At 40.7% G+C, this 7325-nt stretch overlaps 1 pseudogene; it reads left to right on the top strand.

Annotated features, from left to right (window-relative positions):
- Positions 1–1662: 1662 nt before the first annotated feature.
- LOC107479798 (uncharacterized) lies at positions 1663–4154 on the top strand (annotated as a pseudogene).
- Positions 4155–7325: the final 3171 nt, after the last annotated feature.

Genomic DNA, 7325 nt, shown 5'->3' with positions numbered 1-7325 from the left:
ATGTACATATTACTCTACATTTATTTATACTTCTATGACCACAGACATTATAAATGAACTTAATTGTAAACCCCGACCTTACTAAGAACTCCCCAGTTCTTACCCCTTACACCTCTACAGATGGACACAGGAGTCCTATTCTACGAGATTGATCCACCGTACATCCACGAGGACCTGGTGCACGGTGAGTATTACATCTACTGTGTGGTTCCTCGTATCCGTAATTATGTAGTTCGTGGTAGACCTTTCCAGTACCCTATTAGGAAGCATACTTTAATCCTGATGCACCCTATGATTTTCCTTTATCTTGGTTACACCCCGGCGGACCTGGGATACCTCATCCTGAATGAGCAGATGCCACCTCCACCTGACTATCCTCCTCCACCTGAACCTCCTCTACCTGATGAGCCTATACCTGCCCAGCCTATCCATGAGGCACCTCCTGCACCTTTTGTCCTTGATGAGTGGGGTGTTCCTGTGTTGCCACCCGAGCTTGATCCTTTACCTGAGCTGATCGAGCCTCCTATCTTTGATGAGCAGCAGGGACATGAGTATGATCAGATCATGGAGGCGCCACCTCCTTCTCCCGACTGTATTTTGTTTGGTAGCTATCCTTTTATGGTTCCTGTGGCCAGCAGTGGTTCCTCTACTATCACTCCGATAGAAGAAAAGGACGAGGAAGAAGAAGATCCAAAGGAAGATCCTAACTTCATAGTTATCTCCTCTGACAGCGATGACGATGAGCCAGGCGAGGCGCCAGCAGGCGAGCATCACCATTCGCCCGGTGGTTTTCCGTGAGGTACTCTAGACCAGGATTGAGGAGATTTTTTGAGACGCCTAGTCTAACTTCAGTACATTAGAGTGTCTCCCTCACTTTTGTTAGCATGATTAGAGGGAATAGGCATATCATAGAGTTAGGCTTGCCTGGGTGCCAGCTTAGGGGCTTTTGGTCAGGCCAGGCCCTGGGGCGTCTTATGTACATATATGTACATACTATATGAGTCATTGACTTAGGGGTGCTGTACTATAGCTATATGCTTATATAACTGAGCCACTTCTGTAACATGATGTATATTATAGTGTGTTATTCCATATTCTGTTATCTTTTGTTTTATGTATGTGAATGTTTAATTATCCCTTGATATGTGGAGGGTATGCGACTTTAAATTATTCTTGTTTTAAAAAAAATTACTTGTAAAATTTGTGGTGTTTTAACAACGTACAGGCTTATATTTATTAATTAATAATACAGAAAAGGAAAAACAAGTTGGTAACATTCAATTTCTAGTATGATCTAGACATGCTAGAAGTTAGGTCGTTACACTTTCTACTTCTGAGGGTTTGCATGAATGTCTTTGTGCTTTTATTCTGATAATGTTCACGTCCAACTTGAGGTATTAAGACTGATCACCTTGGTATTGATTGTTTGGTGTGAACAGAATCAGGATGCCTCCACAGAGACGTAGCGATCGGGAAGGGTCTACTGTTAACAATCCACCACAAAACGATGATAATCTGTTTGATGCGATTCACGCTATGGCTGAGGCTGTGCGTGAAACGGCGACTGCTACTACCTGAGCAGTTAACCGTCTGGGGGAACGTAATGGAGAGCGTAACAATGATCGTAACGGTGAGAATGGTGGGAACGGTGATGGAGATAACATGAATCATGATAGGCCTATGACATTAGCTACTTTCTTGAAAGTTAATCCACCGAAGTTCAAAGGTACGACTGTAGCAACTGAAGCTGATAATTGGTTCCGAGGCATAGAAAGGTCCTTGAGGGCACAGCATGTCCCGGAAGAACAGTATGTAGAATTTGCTACTTATATGTTGGAAGGGGATGCTCAGCACTGGTGGCAGGGCATTCAACGTTTACTGCAGCAAGATGAGGGTAATATTTTGTGGAATGCTTTCAAAGAAGAGTTCTATAAGAAGTACTTCCCTAGAGCTACTCGTGAGGCAAAGGAGATGGAGTTGATGCAGTTAAAACAGGGAAGTATGTCTGTTGCTGAGTATACAAAGAAGTTTGAAGATTTATGTTGTTTTTCCAAGGTTTGTCAAGGGAATCCAGCAGATTTCGAAGAGTGGAAATGTTTGAAATTTGAAGGAGGACTCCGTGAAGATTTGTTGAACTCAGTGGTTCCATTGGAAATACGGAATTTTGCGGAGTTGGTTAATAAGAGTCAGCTAGTAGAGGACTGTGCTAAGAAGATAGTTGCAGCTTGGATGAATCACCCAGGATCTTCTTTTCAGAATTATAATCGGTATACAGCTCCTCAGGGAAGAAATTTTAAGCAGGGAGCAATGCCTTCACGAAGGTACAATCAGAATAGAAATGTTCATGCACGTCCTACAGGAGGGAATGGAGGAAGAATGAGACAGGATATGGGTAAGCGACCTCAGCAAGCGCAGATGCGACCAGTATGTAGGCAGTGTGGAAAGGAGCATGGAAGTAGACCTTGTCAGCTTACAGGCATTATCTGTTTTTCTTGTGGTCAGCCTGGACATATGGCTAAGGACTGTCTGAATAAGCCAGTACAAGGAATAGATAGGCCACGACAGCAAGGACGTGTGTTTGCTATGACTGCTGATGACGCAATGAAATCAGACTCCCTAATCCAAGGTCAGTGTTATGTCAAATCTCGACTCTTAACTGTACTGTATGACTTTGGTGCATCACATTCATTTATTTCCGAGACTGTTGCGCATGAGTTGGGATTAGATTTCACCATGTTAGATTACAATCTAATTGTTCGTACACCCACATCTCAAAATGCCTTGACTAGTCAAGTATGTCAACAGGTGCCTTTTGTTATTGAGGCTAGGACTTTTATACATGACCTGGTTTGTTTGCCTTTGTGTGGTTTAGATATTATCTTAGGTCTAGATTGGTTGTCTAAGCATCATGTTTTCCTTGATTGTTTTACACGAATTGCTATATTTCCATCATCTGAAATGCACACTGAACCAGTTGAGTCTTGTACTTTCTATTTGAATTCCCTAAGAGTTATTTCTAGTAATAGTGGGTTAGAGGGTTACGTTCTACTATCGGCTAGCTCAGAAACTAATGAACAAGACTTGGAGAAAATTCAAGTGGTGAAGGAGTTTCCTGATGTTTTTCCGGATGATATACTTGAGTTTCCACCTCAGAGAGAGATAGAGTTTAGTATTGATCTGGTTCCTAGAGCCGGACCAATTTCTATAGCACCGTATCGGATGTCACCGTTGGAACTAGCAGAGTTAAAGAAGCAGTTGGATGAATTGCTGGGGAAGAAGTTTATTCGTCCGAGTGTATCACCATCGGGAGCTCCATTGTTACTAGTAAAAAAGAAGGATGGTGGAATGAGGTTATGTGTGGATTATCGGCAATTGAACAAGATCACAATCAAGAACAAGTATCCACTCCCAAGGATAGATGATCTGATGGATCAGCTGAGAGGTGCGACAGTATTCTCGAAGATTGATTTACGGTCAGGTTACCATCAAATCTGGGTGAAGGAATCAGATATACCTAAGACTGCCTTTCGAACTAGGTACGGTTACTATGAGTATACGGTTATGTCCTTTGGACTGACTAATGCTCCTGCTGTATTCATGGATTATATGAATCGCATTTTTCGTCCGTATCTAGATCATTTTGTGGTAGTCTTTATAGATGATAATCCTCATCTATTCCAAGACAGAAGAAGAACATGGAGAGCATTTGAGGATTGTGTTGCAAATATTAAGAGCACGGAAGCTATATGCGAAATTGTCGAAATGTGAGTTTTGGGCGACAGAAGTGGCATTCTTGGGACATGTGATCACACGAGATGGTATAACTGTAGATCCTTTAAAGATCGAGGCCGTAGTACAATGGAAGCAACCCAAGACAGTTACAGAAGTTCGTAGTTTCTTGGGGCGAAGTTTGTAGTTTCTTGGGGTTAGCAGGATACTATCGGCGGTTTATCAAGGGTTTTTCACAGATAGCTTTACCTTTGACTCGCCTTACTAGGAAGGAAGTTCCGTTTGAGTAGACAGAGAAGTGTGAAGAAAGCTTTGAAACTTTAAAGGAAAGGTTGACGACGGCGCCAGTTTTGGTGTTACCAGACCCACAAGAACCTTTTGAGGTGTATTGTGTGCATCTTTTAAGGGACTTGGATGTGTATTGATGCAGCATAGGAATGTGGTAGCTTATGCTTCGAGACAACTAAGACCTCACGAAAGGAACTATCCGACACATGATTTGGAATTAGCAACAGTGGTCTTTGCACTTAAGATTTGGAGGCACTATTTGTACGGAGCCCAATTTGAAGTTTTCTCTGATCATAAAAGTTTGAAGTTTATCTTTGATCAGAAAGACCTTAATATGAGGCAGAGGCGATGGATGGAATTCTTAAAAGATTATGATTTTAAGTTGAGTTGGATGAAATTCTTAAAAGATTATGATTTTAAGTTGAGCTATCATCTTGGGAAGGCAAATGTAGTCGCAGATGCTTTGAGTCGGAAGAGTTTGGGCATATCCTGGATGATGATCAAGGAAGAAGAAATGATCTCAGCCTTTGAAAACTTAAAATTAGGAATGAGAGAGACATCAAGAGGAATTGTTATGGTGCAACTACAATTAACATCTGACTTTAAGATAGCTATTCAGCAAGCTCAAGCCCAGAATTCAGGAATGCTGGCATTGTTAACACGGATGAAGGCAGATCAGCCGGAAGAGGTACGCCAAGATAAAGAGGGAATATGGAGATATAGGAACAGAATTTGTGTACCTGCTCAGGAGGACTTGAGAAAGAACATTCTGATCGAAGCTCATGAAAGCAGATTTTCTATCCATCCCGGAACGACTAAAATGTACCAAGACCTGAAGAAGATGTTCTGGTGGCCGGAAATGAAGAAAGATGTAGCAACGTATGTTTCAAAGTGTCTCACTTGCTAGAAGATTAAGGTGGAACATCAAAAACCACCTGGAACCCTGCAACCATTGGAGATACCGCAATGGAAATGGGAAGAGATTACGATGGATTTTGTTACTGGGTTACCAAGAACCTCTGCCGGGCATGATGCAATTTGGGTAATTGTAGATCGATTGACAAAATTAGCACATTTTCTACCAATTAAAATTGGTCACAGCTTGGAGAAACTCGCCCGGTTATACATTCAGGAGATAATACGATTGCATGGAATACCTTCATCAATTGTGTCAGACAGAGATCCAAGGTTTACTTCTAGATTTTGGGAGCTCTACAGAAAGCTTTTGGGACGAAGTTGCACTTAAGTACAGCATATTACCCACAGACTGATGAACAGACAGAACGAACAATTCGTACCTTGGAAGATATGTTGACATCTTGCGTGATGGACCAACAGGGTAACTGGGACAAATACTTGCCATTGATTGAGTTTGCCTACAACAACAGTTATCAACAGAGTATCGAAATGGCACCATATGAGGCCCTCTACGGAAGAAAGTGTCAATCACCATTAGGCTGGTATGACAAGGAGGAAGGCAGGATTTTGGGGCCAGACTTGGTACAAGAAACTACCGAACGGATTAAGCACATTCGAGAGAAGATTCAAACTGCCCAAAGTCGACAAAAGAGCTATGCAAATATTAGACGTAGGCCCTTAGAATTTAACAAAGGTGACCATATTTTCTTCAGAGTGACACCTACGACTGGAATAGGTAGAGCTCTTAGGACTAAGAAATTGAATCCATGATACTTAGGTCCTTTTCAAATTCTTAAAAGAGTCGGTCCAGTAGCATACCAAGTAGCTCTCCCTCCTTATTTGCCAAACCTTCATGATGTTTTTCATGTTTCACAACTCAAAAAGTATAATCCTGACGAAAGCCACGTTTTACAACCAGAGACAGTACAACTGCGAGCCGACTTGACATATCAAACCCTACCAGTCATGATTGTGGAACGAAGTGACAAACAGCTTAGAGGCAAGACAGTATCATTGGTTAAGGTATCATAGGGACAAACTGGGACTGAAGAGTACATATGGGAGCTAGAAGACAAGATGAGAACAGACTACCCGTTTCTCTTTTCAAGTAATTGAAATTTTGAGGACAAAATTTTTTTTTTAGGAGGGTAGAATGTAACGGCCTAGCCCCGAAGAGACGGCGCTTTTTCGGGATCAAACGGAATTTTTACAGAATTTTTAGGAATTTCTATGCATATAAGCACCTCCACTGCACAGGTGCTGCATCATCAAGCTGCTAAGTCAGCATCTTGATTGCATAGGACACCTCTCCTAATCTAAGAAGGCACGTCGTGAAGAGTTGCGTTTTTGAGCCACTTCGGGCCCGAATTTCAAAATTCTGATTTCCGTGGTTAGTCTCTATGTGACGAGCCGGTCACTAATTTTGAGAGAAAAATTATATTAATATAATATTCATATATTATTATTTTATTCTGAATATTATATTATTATCTTCTCTACTGTGATTAATGTTGATCTATGTTTAGTAATATAATAACTGAGCTAGAAATCTACCGGTAACTGATGGTGTTTTTGTGGAAAAATAAATTTCCAACACATAAATCCAACCGGCAAGTATACCGGGTCACATCAAGTAGTAATAACTCACAAGAGTGAGGTCGATCTCACAGGGATTGATGGATCAAGCAACTTTAGTGGGTGATTAGTTTAGTCAAGCTAACATTGAGTGAATTGTGTGAAGTTGATCAACAGAAAGTAAATTGCAAGGAATTTAAAAGATGCAGAAAATAAAATTGCAGGAAACTTAAAGAACAAGAAAGTAAAAGAGCTAAAACTTAAATTGCACGAAATGTAAATTGCATTAAATGTAAAGGGGATTGGGTGCAGGGAATTTAAAATTCAACAAGAAAATGTAAAGAGCAATCAAGCAGAGGAGTAAAATATGAAATAAGTGCAGCAGATTTGAACAGAAATGGAAGAAGCAACACAGAATGTAATTAAGCTCAATTGTGAAATTTAAAGAGACAAGTGAGGATCTCAGGGAATCAATGAGACTAGAAAACAAGTCTAGATCTCAATTCCTTCCTTGATCCAACAGAGAAGCAATTTGAAAAAAAGAAAATGAGATGGAAGCAGTAAAGAAAACTCAGATTCAATGCAGAAGAAGAACAAAGAGATTTCAGATCAAGTGAAACAGAATTCCTTCAACCCTTGAAAATAAGAACAGAGAGATCTCAGATAGAAATTGAAACAGAATTTCTCCAATCTCAATCCAAAATTTCAAAACAAGAGAAAAACTAAAGAGAGAGCTTTCTACTACTACTCCTCCCTAATGGAGCAAGCCTTCCCCTTCCGAGCTCTAATTGATGCCTTTATATAGGCTTTACAAA

This window comes from Arachis duranensis, chromosome 3, assembly GCF_000817695.3.
Source record: "Arachis duranensis cultivar V14167 chromosome 3, aradu.V14167.gnm2.J7QH, whole genome shotgun sequence".
NCBI lineage: Eukaryota > Viridiplantae > Streptophyta > Magnoliopsida > Fabales > Fabaceae > Arachis > Arachis duranensis.
This window is presented reverse-complemented; position numbering and strand designations above follow the sequence as displayed.